The 13908-nt window shown below is 48.3% G+C and overlaps 1 long non-coding RNA gene across 1 annotated transcript; it reads right to left on the bottom strand.

Moving 5' to 3' along the window:
- Nucleotides 1-675: 675 nt before the first annotated feature.
- LOC144107897 (uncharacterized) lies at nt 676-5914 on the bottom strand. Its single transcript, XR_013309432.1, has 3 exons — nt 5780-5914; nt 831-981; nt 676-769 (listed from the first exon to the last, which is right to left on the bottom strand). It is a non-coding gene; the product is annotated as an uncharacterized LOC144107897 (long non-coding RNA).
- Nucleotides 5915-13908: the final 7994 nt, after the last annotated feature.

Genomic DNA, 13908 nt, shown 5'->3' with positions numbered 1-13908 from the left:
ACGTGACCAACCACGTGATAAGCCACGGCGCCGCACATGGAAGAGGAAAAAAACTAGGAGGGAGCATGACGTCACGCGCTCAACCTCTGCAAGCGATCCTCCTATGACGCCGCTGCTGACTGTTAGGAAAAGGCCCTCCACAGTTACCAGACTGCCAACCAGCTTGGATCGCGATGCTTTTTATTGAACGTCCGTGCTCCGCAACACAGCGAAAGAGCGAAACCGGAATCCCGCTAAGAGCTACCGCTGCCTTGCCACGTGAGGGCCTATTCCCCATGATGCTTTCCATTATATTTTTTACAACTAGTCTTCAAGATTATGACGTCACGCTCCCTCCTAGTTTTTTTTTTTCCTCCATGGCGCCGCGCCGCCGGCACCTTCTCTGCACCACGTGACCAAACACGTGACAGCGAGGCGGCGCAGCCACGAGGTGGCGACGCCGCTACGCTGAAGGCTCAAAATGCTACCGTAATGTAGCTGTCGCTGCAGAAGGTTTTTAAATTACACCCATTTAGAGGTTAAAAGGTGCATTAAGTCCCCAACTAAACGACAAAGAAAGCAACTCCGTCTGTGAATGTTTTTCGAAAAGATGGTACATTCGAGAAACAAATAGGAAAGCTCGTTTGCAATTTATCTGGCCCGACAATGCGTAAGACACGACGGCACTCACAGCGGCACGACTGGAAGAAGAGGCAGGGACGTGACTGGACGAGGAGACCGGAGAAGCGCTCTTCGACACGGTTACCGTGGGCTGCGCGGTCGAAGCGCCCTGCAAATCACACAGCATCCTGTCGACTAATCTTGTTCGGCGCGTCATCGTTCCTGCCTACCTTGGGTGATGTCGCCACTCCGCCCTTGCCCTCCATGCTGTCACTGGAAGTAGGCGCCAATCTTCAGTCCTCCTCGCGGCCTCTGCTCTTTCCCTCGTGCGCGGTGAGCTCAGAGTCCACCTTCGAGAAGTCCACGCCGCCCACTGGAGACCTGCGCAAAGAAGGCAAACAAGCACTGTGTATACAAACTTAAACCATCACTTCTCCAGTTCTGCATACTAGGGCACACACGCATCTAATTATTGATCTTTATTGTGCCTTCACCTTCCCCAGCTGCGGCCATTCAACACCTATACATGTTTATATCATCTACCTGAAAGGATCTGTGCCACCTCCTATTCTGTCTGACCTCGCCGCATCCATCATGCTCCGTCAGATGGCCGTTGGTTGCCACTTCCCCGCTAACGTGTACTCCCTTCCTCTTTTTTCTTCTCTTTATTCCTGTTGAGAGTTTTTTGGGATATTGTATAGCAACCTTCTAGCCGCGTCGCGCTCTGGCCGGAGCCCACTACTCGCTTAGTGGGCGGCGCCAGTTGATGACGATGATGTTCGCACCAGGCCTGGCAGCGCGAGCGGCGAAACAAAAATTACGAGGCGATTAATGTAGCCGATACGACAGAATGCGCGAGCATGCAATATGTGTCTTTACTATTCCGTTCCACTGTTTCCATTTATGTCGCTTCATTACGTCATTACCGCACACCGCTTTGGAAGCGGGATACAGTTGAAGACGAGGATATCACAAGCATCGCCCTGGAAGCACGGATCGCGGTTGATTAATGTGATGATATGGAAACTACGGCGCGAGAGGCTTGCAATTTCATCCGCAGGGTGAATTGCTGCGAGGATGGCTGAATGGTCTACAGCAGGGGCATTACTAACGCCATTGAGGTAACGGTCCCGTTCAGCGGAATACTCCTCGTCGTCTCTTGCCAGCTGAGGCAGCATGGGTGAAAAAATCACCTGAGAAGGTGGTGGCCTTCCTGCCATGCAGGTAACGTCACCATGGGACATCACCACAGCTTGCCTACCACTATGGCAGGTGGCAACCCGCCCACCTGACTGTGAGCAAACTACCCTCCTTTCGCAGGTGGCAGTTAAATAATGATTGGTCGGGAGAGGTTGGTCGGGCAGAGCAACCTCGGTCTCGCAAGCCCCTGCGGTGGCTGTGTTTGAAACAGCCACCTACCAGGGCACTGGCCCATCGCTTAGCCACTGTACGCCTCCAAATGGGGTATGAGAACTCCCAGCGACCTTTGAGTATAAAGCACAGAATGACCATTCCCACATTGCAATTACTTTTGGTTCTGCCGGGTCCAGGTGCACTCAAAAAATTAAACTATAGCGAAAGCACATCTGACAACACGAACTGGAGAAGGTCAGTTTGACATTTCGCTCTAAAATGCAGCTGCTGTGGCCTAAACTGACCTAGCTTTCAGTGTGGGTTGAGTCTAGGAAGCTACTTGAATGGGCTGTGCATGACGGGATAGTAAAGACGCGCTGAAGACAAGGCCGATCCCGGAGGCAGTGCAATACCGGGCCAACCAGTGGCGGAAGTGAAGCATCCTTCAAACTCCCCGCCACATTTCCAAAAATAAGCCCAATTGGACCCGTAACATATTCTACGGGGTCCGGATATTCGCCCAGGTGAACCCCTACAAGATCCCCTCCAAGCTTTCCTAAGCAACATCCAAAACAGCACCACCAACAAACCTCTCCCCCGAAATATCACGCGCATAAAGGCCAAGGAGAAGCGAGCTATGAGCCGCACAAGTCCCTGAGCTCACTGCAGGATGTCCTATATGTCGACGCCGCAGAGACTCCGAAAAGTCTCTGAGAAGTTAGAACTAAAACAAGTACTCTATACAGTATTGTGCATTTTTATCGTGAAGACTCAAAAATTTTTCCGCCTCAACCGCTAGCTCGTTTGGGGCGAAACTGCCCACAGAGCTTTCGTATTATGGTAACTTTTCTATCGTTGCAAGTTTGACAGGCACTCGTACTTACTTATTCAAGCCGTGCATGATGCCAAAACGTAATCGCCTGCGTCGAGATCAGGGTATCGAAACCCGCAAAGGCCCCTTTTTTCGCTGTAGGGCAGCAATGGCGTCATCTGTTTTCTGCAGTGGAAAGCGTTACGACATGGCGCCGAGGCTAGCGTTGCAAGAACCGCGGGCCCTTCGATTAACCCATTCCGGCCGTTTCTTCTGCTTCAACCAACATTTGTAGATAACGTTGGCTTCAACTGAAGCGGTTCCAACATTTCCGCCTACCTTAGCGGAAAAAAAATATCAGGACAACTGATTTAACGAGGCTTTACCTTTCAAAGAGTATTCTTTTAACCCTTTTTCCGCGGAGTGACTTTATCCAATTCAGCTCATATCGTCTGCTTTTTTGACTGTCCGAAAACATCTGAGGGTGACAGCAGAAAACAGATGGCGCCACTGCAGCTCTTCAGCGCAAAAACGGTGTTTGCAGGTTTCGGTTCGCCGATCTCGACGCAGGCATTTGTGTTTTTGCATCATGCATGGCTCACCTAAGTAAGCACCGTTGTCAAACTTGCTGCAATGCAAAGGCAACCATAATACGCAAGTTTTGTGTGCAGTTTCGCCACAAACGAGCCAGTGACTGAGGCAGGAAAATTTTTGAAAGTCTTCACGATAAAAATGCACAATAATACTGTATGAGGGGTTACACATCCCGACCGTCAACCCGACAGATTGGCTATGGAGGAACAGTTTCCACTTTCGGACCGCTAGTTGCCGAGGAGGTCGCCATAACCGCAGCCATCGCCTTTACTGACGCTACTACCATAGTAAGCGACTCGAAGTTTGTGATCAGCAACTTGTCTAGGGTGTGGTGAACCTAGTAGCAGCAGCTGTGCGCATGCGCTGTAGAAGGAGAGGAGGTGTATGTATATACGGTCTAGCGCAGCCACCGTCCGCTGCTGAGATATGGAGAGCGAGGAGCCGGCTAAGCAGAAGGAAGCCAGGCTTCGCCGTCGGAATAAAACAAGGAAGAGGCGGCGAGACGAAGAAACCAAAGAGGAGCGTGCTGAACGTCTCGAGAAGCGTCGTAAAAACAATGTGGTTAGACGGGGCCGCTTAACTTCCGACAGCGAATCTACGAGGGTCGTGGACGATGCGTCGAGTTCTGCGTCTCTGAAATAATCTCTCGCTACCTACCAGGTTTAACCAGAGCTTAACCACAGCCAATTTTTTTTTGTTGGCATCCTTTGGAAACGGCTTGACCTGGCAATAGGTGCATCGCCTTAATGATCCATTGCCTCGTTCACACCCCTTCCCTACCTCAGCTGTGGGAGTCGCAAAGACTCCGAACAATGGGCACTTGATGTGTCGTCGTGTTTTTGAATATTCCCCCATGTGCGCTTGCTCGGTTTTTAGGAAAATCCAAATTCTCAAGAAAAAAAGGACGGTGGGCGCTTATTCGGGCATGGGTAAATGCTCGGTATTTTAGGGAAAATTCACAAAAAATTGAAGGGGACACTTAAGCCCTGCCTTAAGGACATGACGCTACAGCGTAATGGGTTGATTAGTATATATGCAGAAGGTCATTCTATACGTTAAATACATAGATCCCTGGGAGTCCTCATACCTCTCCTGGCGCAGTGGTGCAGCGGTTAAGTGATGCGTCACTGCCCTGCGATGACAGGTGCTCCCAGCGGTTGCTCTTCACGAGTGACCAATCGTTAACTACCCCTTGCACGGCGGGCAGTTTGCTCACTATCCGGTGGACAGGCTTTAGTGACGCCGCAAGGTCACGTGACCTAGGTGGCCCACCTGCCTCCTAGATTGCTCAGGGCATCACCTGCCAGAGCCATGCTTGTGATTTTTGGCTCACAACGCCTATGGCGGGTTTATTGGGAAAAGGAGGCTTTAACGCTGTCAGGTTAACAAGAATCTGAATACTTTCTGCAGCTTTCGGGGTCAGAAGGATGACTTCTACCTTATTATCTGAGCGTAAAAATCCATAAGCCTCCTTCAAAGCTCTTGCATGATCCCTGTAAAGAAGCTTGGTATAAACTGAGGTCCAGCGATGACCTTGACATTCAGTCCAAGGCCGTCGAATGGGCCAGCGTCGCCAAAGGTCTCCATGGCCTGTGGCATGCCAGCTAACTTGCCTCGGTCTCCTAAATTTATGATCTCTACAGTTTTGTCAGCCTCAGCTATACCTTAAACATACCTTATCAAACTCAAGAATTGCAAAGAGAACCGCCAGTACAATATTATTCGCAATTTCAACAATTTCTGTCCATAGACGTTCCTGTGACTGTTCCGGATGAACTGCTTAATTTTTCTCTCCACCACACTCAATCTTTCTAACCCATATGCCCATTAACCTGCTCCTGTACTACTCTTGTCCGTGCTGGCACACTGACCAATTACATCGGCTTGCCGTCTAGTCTAATGGTGAATTCCAATCGCAGGCCCGGAGCGGTCTGCACGCTCTGTGACAGAGCGCCTGAATCCGGCGCAGAGCGCGCGACCTGAAATTGCGATTGGAGTACACTTGCTCTGGCCAGAGCATGCAGGCCAGAGCATGTAGGGCGCCGCTATCGCCGCTGAAAAAGAACGTCACGCAAACTTCCGGTCGACTCCGCCGATTTCGGCGGAGCAGTCCCGACTGCTCCACGGAGCAATCTCGGCTCGGCAACCGCTCCCTGTCTACGATTGGAAGACGCGATCCGTGCCTCAGATCTGCGTTTGGAATACAGCTGCTCCGAAAAGAGCGGAAAACGTTGCTCCCGAAGTGCTCCAACTCTGCGATTGGAAGTCACCATAAGCCAGAATGCTGCTCCCCGCAAAAGCTAAGCTTTCTAGCGAAAGCGCATGCTCCTAGAACACCCACGCTCTGTCACTTTGCGAGCTGCCCGTCCCGGCATCGCACAATGTTCGGTTGGGGTCTGCAACGTGCCCTCGGCAGCTCACCTTGCGTTCCTCTGGGCGGCGGCGGCGACTGAGGCCCAGCACTCGTCCAGGGACAAGGTGAAGTTGGCTCCTCAACAGCGGGCGGCGCGGAAGGTTTCCGATACGCGAATGGCGGCGGCGGCGGCGGCGCTCGAATCCAAATAGGAACGGTACTGCGATCTTCTTCTTCCCTGCTGCAGGCGGCACGTGGCCAGCACCTCTTTGAGGCAAAATGTTGAATTGGGCAAGTTGGTGCAGGTTCCTTGTAAAACAGCGCGAAAGACGAGGGACCACAGAAGGAAAGGCACAGAACAAGCGCTGTTGGAAGGTTAGGACAGCGAATAGGGCCCGTTGCATGAGGAATATGGCTTAACAAATCGCTCAGTTGGGCTATTTGGTATCGGGGCAACGCTGATACCAGCCGTAGCATTAAAAGTGGAGCTCGTATAGCCGTAACTTATGCGAGCTGAAAATATTCGGCAGACACATCAGACTGCTTATTGGGAATGCGAAAGCATTACTGTCCCTGGGTACATTGTCATACCGAACGATTCTAGACAAAAGAATTTTTGAACGGGAAAGAGTTTACGAAAGCAAAACTTTCATATATTGTAAGATTTCACTATACCAATAAATTATATCCGCATATCAGTAGAATGGACCATTGCCTTCAATATTTCTATGCCAATACCTCACATTTTTCCAATATTCAAAATTTTTGTCCAAGAATGTTAGACATGGAAAGTCTTTCCTAGGTTTACATGCTTGTGTATTGGTGGACGCAAGACGCAGATGTTTGGTTGCTTGGGAAGGCCACACACTCATGCGCGCGTACGACCCAGCCCGGAACCTTGAGAGACCGACGGCTGCATGACAATTTTGATGTGAAAGTCTTGGAAGCCGTACATTTACGGTGCATGTATCGTCGGCTTCAACTGTCGCAAGCTAAGGTGCCAATGACTCGCACATGTCAGCTATATTCAACGACAGCTCGTGTGGCACCATCTGGCACGTTATGACAAAAGGTTGCGTCACAATTTTGGTAAGAATATTGAGAAAACTGCCGCCACATGGAGGTCAGCCAGGGGCGAGTATATATAGACGAACGATCTCTATAGGATTGTCTGAAGTGGCGGTGCTAGGCTTGTTGTGTGCGTCATAGAGTCGCTTGATGACGTCACCCTATTTTTCTTACCATCGCTGGGATTTCCTGTACAGTTTGCGAACATACACACACAGAGACACATACACTGGTTTCTGCCATAAACCATAAACACACACACGCACACGCACGCACACACACGCACACACGCCGGCTTTTCTTGTAATGGGACTAGTGACGCTTTCGCATCAAATATAAGACCACAAGTGATACAGGCAGTGACGCTGGCTAACGCTGTTGAGTTTGCGATTCTGCGAACTATTTATTTCACACTAAAATCGTAGAATTTCGCGTTAAAGCCTGCACAGAAGAGCTTGAAAGCCCTCTAATTTGACAGCAGGGCAGAACATAATACGCATTCGGTGAATCAAAACAGTCAAAACTAATAGTTTGTATGTAGCGGCGAGCCTCCCGAAGCGACTCAGGCTATAAGGGACGTCGTATAAGACGGCTCCAGAAATTTCAGCCACCCGGGTTACGTTAACATGCACTTACATCGCATAGTACACGGGCGCCTAGCATTTCGCCTCCATCAAAAAGCGGCCGCCGCAGCCGTGATGAACCCGCGTCTTTTGGGTCAGCAGCCGAGCGCAAATAAAGGAATCAGCTGATAAATACATGCAGTAAATTGAGTGTAATTTAAACATTCGCTCGGTTTGACTCATTTTCGAACATGAAGGCACCGTTGACTGTGATTGCGAGAAACTGAAAATGACCGAATTGTTTATTAGTGGTTTCCTTGCACCATTCGTGAAATTTCGTATACAGTATTGGCAACGACGGCTCAGCACATAACGCCGCAAGTATGGCCACCGAAGTTATTAGTAAGTTCAGAATTGTAATATTTCTACCTTCCTTGCACCAGGCTAGTAGTAAATATGCATGGATTCGTATTTCTTGAAAGCGTTATCAGACCATTATATTTCCTTTTAATCGTTGGTTTCGTTGTTTGCGTTTGCAACATAAGATGTCGAACTTATGTGTTTAAACATCCGACTTTCAATGCGTTTCTTGTCTTTCTGGAAAAACTTTTGTTTTCTACGTTGGGTATGTATGTGCATCACCTGGCCAGCGTCATTGATCACTGTACACTTTTTCAATAAATTGAAATGAAACAACTTATGGGGCTTCGGTAAACAAAATTCATACTAAGAGGCCGCTTAGGCCTCCTGGACTGAAGGTAAGGAGGGTTTTCTTCACAAAGTAAGCTTGTCTTAAATGCCTAAATAATTGTTACGACAAAAGAAGTGTGCCCTAGAGCTTCCGATGTCATCATTTCATTTCTTAATGTTATTGGTTTCAATCGAAACACTAGACTTCATCCCACATTTCCTCGCATTTGGATTATATCTACTATCGTCTTTGGATGAACGCTGTGTTTACGAACAGCCTCTGATACCGCTGACGCCGAGTGAACATTCTGTATTGACGCAAGAGCAGGCGATTTGAAACAGTATAGCTCATAGCTTTTTTGTGTTACTGCGTTTATCGCAGACAAGGCCAAGAATTTCTCGTTCCTTGGAAGTGCTTCAAAACCTAGGCTGTTCTCTTTTTCGCCTTTGTTCCGGAGAACGAATTTCTCCCATTCCCCTGTCTTCAAACTTTTGCGCATTGCAAGGCCTATGGCAACGTCAGTAACAAAAATGACGGTCGGTTTAGCATAGTCAGGCAAAATGCGAAGTACGTGCGCCGGTACTTCGGTATTCATATCGGTTTCGGTTTCAGTTCCAGGCTCGGTTTTCAAGGTTAACGCGGCTCCAGGCAAAGATCGACTAAATGCGTGAATGGAGATGGCGCCCCTTAACGCTCTTTAAGTGGGCAATATACGATAGCGGTGAGTTCCGGATCCACCACGTACGGATGGAAGTTGATGAAGACGACGATATCCAAAGCATAGCGCTAGAGACTAGATATTAAACAGGCGTGATGTTCGGTTGCAGCACTTAGTGATGCGCTCTGCACTTACTCTGCTGTAGTGCTTAATTTCATAGGTATGTTGTACAATACATCGTGTTAATTTGTCACTGTTTTCCTATTGTAATCAATACCATGTTGAAGAAGAAAAGGGCAGCTATGAAGTGGTTTTTTTGTTCCTTTTATTTCAGAAAACAATGCAGACTAGGAAAATCAGAAAGGTGATCCGGTTTACAGACAACTGTTCTCACTAAAGATACTTAAAGAACAGATCCCACTTGATAATTCGCTCTCGCCCTACTCGGCGTGCCGGTTAGCCCAGTTGCTAGAGCGACTGCTCCGGTGAAGCGGTGGTGCCTGGTTCGAACCCGGTACTAAAACAATATTTCTTTAACGGGATCTGAGAAAGCTGTAGAGCTTTCCTTTCTAGGCGTATAGCTGTGCTTCGGTGCACGCCATTGAGTAATTCCTCCGTTATTACAAATCTACTCCACCTTGGGGAATGCCCCTAAACATCTCACCAGCACTGCTCACACTTCGAGTTATTAACCAATTCACTCACGCCCTACCATATGCTGGCCGTACGGTTAGCTGAGTTGCTAGAGCGGCTCATCTAGTGAAGCGCTGGTCCCGGGTTCCAACACCGAGCCAGGAATAATTTTTCTTTAACAACGAAGTTTCTGGGAAACGTATAGTTTTTCTTCGTAGCCATATGGCCGAGCTTGGGCGGATGCTAATCAGTAGTTACTTACTTATTATAAAACCCCGCTTGTTGCAAAGCCGTACAGCCTTCCAATAAGTAAGAACATAGCCTGCGTAGCATGGTCGGTAGTGTGCTTGCCTGGCGCCCATGGGTCGCGGAATAGAACCATAACTTGAATATATAAGAACTGTTATATACGTAAAACAAATTTCTTTTTGAAATTAAGTTGTTTGAGACATGCTCATACGATAAATTCACATTGCAGGTCCTGTTTCCAACTATTTTCATTCCAAGCATTCAAGCATTACGTGTTTTTTCGAAAGAACACCGACGCCGCCTTTTCCGCTGAGCATTAAACCTGTTGCTAGAATGCTTGTAGACCAAGCGCTAGAAATCTGGCAAAATAATGGCCCTCTACTGTCTTTATGAAATTCCAGTTTATGAGTTCAAGTTGGACACTCTCTAATAGGCTACAAGGCAAATAACGGGTACTTCAATGAGTGCTGCAGAACTTAGAGCTTCGCAGGTTTCCCTAATTCTTTATCGGGACTTGCCGTATTATCCTCTGGAAAAAGTGCGCTTGTAGCTGACATTTGAACCCAACTGGAAGCACTGACATCCCCCACAAGAGGCGTAGTCTGTACATGTGCCTCAGGATAATGGCTTTCCGAGTTGCCTGCAGAGTCCGATTATGTTATGAGGCCTGAGTCACTGCTGAATTTTACCTTCATTGTGAGCACTGCACCAGTCCCATCGGACGCGTGCTCGGCACCGTGGGACTTTGGGTCGTCCCATCGAGTCAGGGTGCTGGTAGCTGCCTACATTTCAGCCCGACTGGAAACACTGACGCTATCCATAACACTCGTGGTTGCTCCATGTGCCTTGGGATTTTAGCTTTTCGTGTTGCCTGCAGCGTACGATGATGCAATGAGGTCAGAATCACGGCTGAATTGCGATGACTACACTCGTCGCATCGGACGCATGTTCGGTGCCGTTTGATTAGGGGTAGTAGCAGCAGGTAAACTTTATTGGCTAAAATCAGGCGAATGTTTCTTGAGGCTTGTGGGTGGGATTTTCATTCCTAGGCTCCACTGGCTTGAGCTGTCGGACGAATCTGTTTTATGGGGGCTCTTTTGTCTTCGATACGATGGCTAGTCAGCATCGCCTCCCACCGCTCAAATGACGTGTACAGCGTCTGTAAGCGGTTCGGTTTCGCCCGCATCCCCACGAAATGTGAAAGAGTGTTGGGCCGGCCTGGCACCACGCGCATGTGTGAGGGAATAGCGCTGAGTGTATGAAGTTTGTGGAGATGAGGGAAACTGTTCGTTTGGATCTGACGCCAGGAGAAAGCATCCCGGTGTCTAATTTTTGTGAGGAGGGGGGTATTTTCGGCGCTGTAGACGCTGGAACTCTAAGCGTCCTTTGTAAGTGAAGGGAATAGGGATGAATTGGAATGCGCTGGATGGCCCCCCTCGGTTAATTGCTGCTCAAGCTGAAGTGTGCGCCCTTTCATTTTCCTCTAGTCCCTCATGACCCGGGGTTAATATTATCTGGTGGGGTTTATTGAGGGGTTGGGTACCCATGAGTCGAGCGACGTGTCTTCGAATGACCTTCGGGGAAAGCAGCGCCGTCCGAAGGAGTCGTGCTATTCGGCTCCGACGTAATTGGGCTAGACACGGGTACACATGTCGGTGCCGATATGTTCAGCTCGGCTGGGTAGTTCGTAATTTTCGTCCTCTAAATACGCACTATCCATCCACAGGATGGTCCTGTAGAGAGAGACAAATGTTGTTATCACATTGTTCTACTCAAGCAGCTTTCGATGAAATGGAAGTCGACACTCCTCGCCGAGCTGCTGTATGCATGCAAGTGCACCTATAGAAACTCAGAAATACGAGATATGTTTCGGTATACATACTGGCTCCCCTAGCTCTCGGTGTCACGCAGCGACAACTACGACAAGAAAATTATACGGGCCTTCATGTGCTGTGCTTCTTGATTGAATGTAAGCTTTCAGTGGGTTCGATTTGATAAGGGGCTAAGAGTCGTAGAGATGGAAAATTAACTGAACACACCGCAGTGGGCCAAAAAACCTATTCGCAATGTGACAATGGCTACATGGAATGAGAGATTCGCATATATAACGTGACCCAGATGTGATATGGGTTTGGTAAATGCTGATGTATTTTTTTGAGACGCCGATCATTAGATCTCAGTGAGTACTTCGCATGCCCGTTGAGACTGTAAACCTTAAATGGCGGTTCGTCAGGACTACTATTAACGTTTCTGATTCCGGCCCAGCTGTCTAAGCTCGTATGCTCTCAGTAATTATCATAGCGAACGTCAGTTCAAAGACTTGGTAGGCATGAATATTCAACGGCGGCTGACGCAACAACCCACGCACTTCTGTTTGATATCAATCAGCCATTGATTCCCTCAGAGTCGCTGGATTCATGAAGGTAGGCTACATTTTAGTAAGACGGAACGGATGGCGGCCCGGTATTTTATTCCTGGACCTTCGGTTCTAGCTGCTTTATTTAAACCTTCTGCTATAAAGCTAGTTTATTCGCAGTGACTGGTATTCACATCATCACTGCGGTCACCTCAGACAAGGGTAATTAATGGTGGCAACGTAGCGGAGAAAAATCCTCTCTACACGACTATGTTCTGGCCGCGCACACTCGCGTCTCGCTTGCTATGTGTTGTCGTTTTCGGCGCTACAACCCTCTTCTGGAAACATGCACCAACTAGCCCCCCAACAAGTATTACACACTTTAGTCTTTGAAGCATGTAAGCATCTAAAGACCCTGAGCTTATGGCTCCGACTTTAGCACCAACTAATGCCTGTTATTGAGGTCGTGAACCGAACTTCAAGGAATTTAATATTTTGACACTGTGTCAAAGCTGGTGCCTAACTAACCAGATTGCTCAATGCTGCAGGGAGCGTCTTCAGTGGGGAAAAACATTTTGAAGAAAATGTTTCCACGTGCTCATGCCCGGTTTTATGTAACATAAAGCTAGCAATATTCACCAGCAACTGGGATAGGTGTCCCCTGTTTGCAATAGGAAGCAGAAAAAGTCAATTATTTGGTTTATTAAGCCAGCTTGCTTCTTGACACTAAACTTGAGGATTGTTGCATTGTACTCCAGCTAACGCAAGCCGTCGTCTGTGCTTTCCACTCCATGGCGGGCAAGTGCGCCGCTTTTTTTTAATAATGTGTACTGTGAGTGACGCACTGATGTCCGCGTGAATCGAAATATTACAAATGCATCTGGGAAGAAAAAAATTAGAGGGCGCTTAAGCTTCGCCTTTAAGAGTGAGACGCGACAGTGTGTCGCCGCGTTGCCGAGGAGTACACGGAACGCCATCGCCCGTTTGGCGCGACGCGTGGCCCGTTGGACAATTTAAGGAAAGGGCGCCCGTCTCACATATCTCGTCGGACACCCCAACAAGGCCGTAAGTGAAGGAAAATGAAATGAACAATTGCTTTTAAGGAAAGGAAATGACACTTGTCTCACATTACTCGCTGGACACCCGGATCGCGCCGTAAGGGAAGAAAAATCGATAGATCGATCAATCAAATAATAATAATCCAATCGATCAATCAATAGACCGGTCAATCGATCAATCAATCAATTGATCGATCAGCCAATCGATCAATCGATCAATCAATCCAAGAAACCATCAATCAATCAATCCTTAACGCTGTTGCGTTAAAATCCCCTTACGGCGCGGTTCTGGTGTCCACCGAGATGCGCCATTATTCGCTCACGGCCAAAGACGCCGACGCCTACGACAACGGCTTTTCTGCGACACGAGCTCCTTAACGCTGTCGCGTTAATAATGCTAGATAATAATAAAGAATTGGTTTTTGGGGAGAGAAAAGATGCATTTAACAATTCACGGTATTTGATAAAAGGAAGTGGCGCAGTAACTGCTTACTTCTCGGGGGACACCTCACCCGTGCAGTAAGGGAAGGGAAAAAGGTGAGAGTGAAAGACATAAGAGAGGAAGAGGCGCCGTAGAGGAGCGGCCCGGAATAATTTTGACCTCATGGGGATCTTTACCACGCACTGATATCGCAAAGCACACGGGCGCCTTTGTTCCCTCACCCAATCTGCCCACTTCCAATCTTTCCATGGCTCGCTGCGTTGTCCTTAAGTTAAGCTGATCCCTTTTCGTTAGCCTCCACGTTTCTGCCTCGAAGGTGGGTACCGGTAAGATACAGCAGTTGTACACATTTCTCTTAGGTTACAAATATAAGGTAATATTATGTATTTACGGCCGCTCTAGAAAGAAAGCTGAAAACTCAGTACAATAACGGCAAATCACAGAGCGTGCAGATCCGAACACTGTTTCACCTCATCTAA

The sequence above is a fragment of the Amblyomma americanum genome, chromosome 10, assembly GCF_052857255.1.
Source record: "Amblyomma americanum isolate KBUSLIRL-KWMA chromosome 10, ASM5285725v1, whole genome shotgun sequence".
Taxonomy (NCBI): Eukaryota; Metazoa; Arthropoda; class Arachnida; order Ixodida; family Ixodidae; genus Amblyomma; species Amblyomma americanum.
Note: the sequence above shows the minus strand (reverse complement) of the source record. Positions and strands in the feature narration are given on the sequence as shown.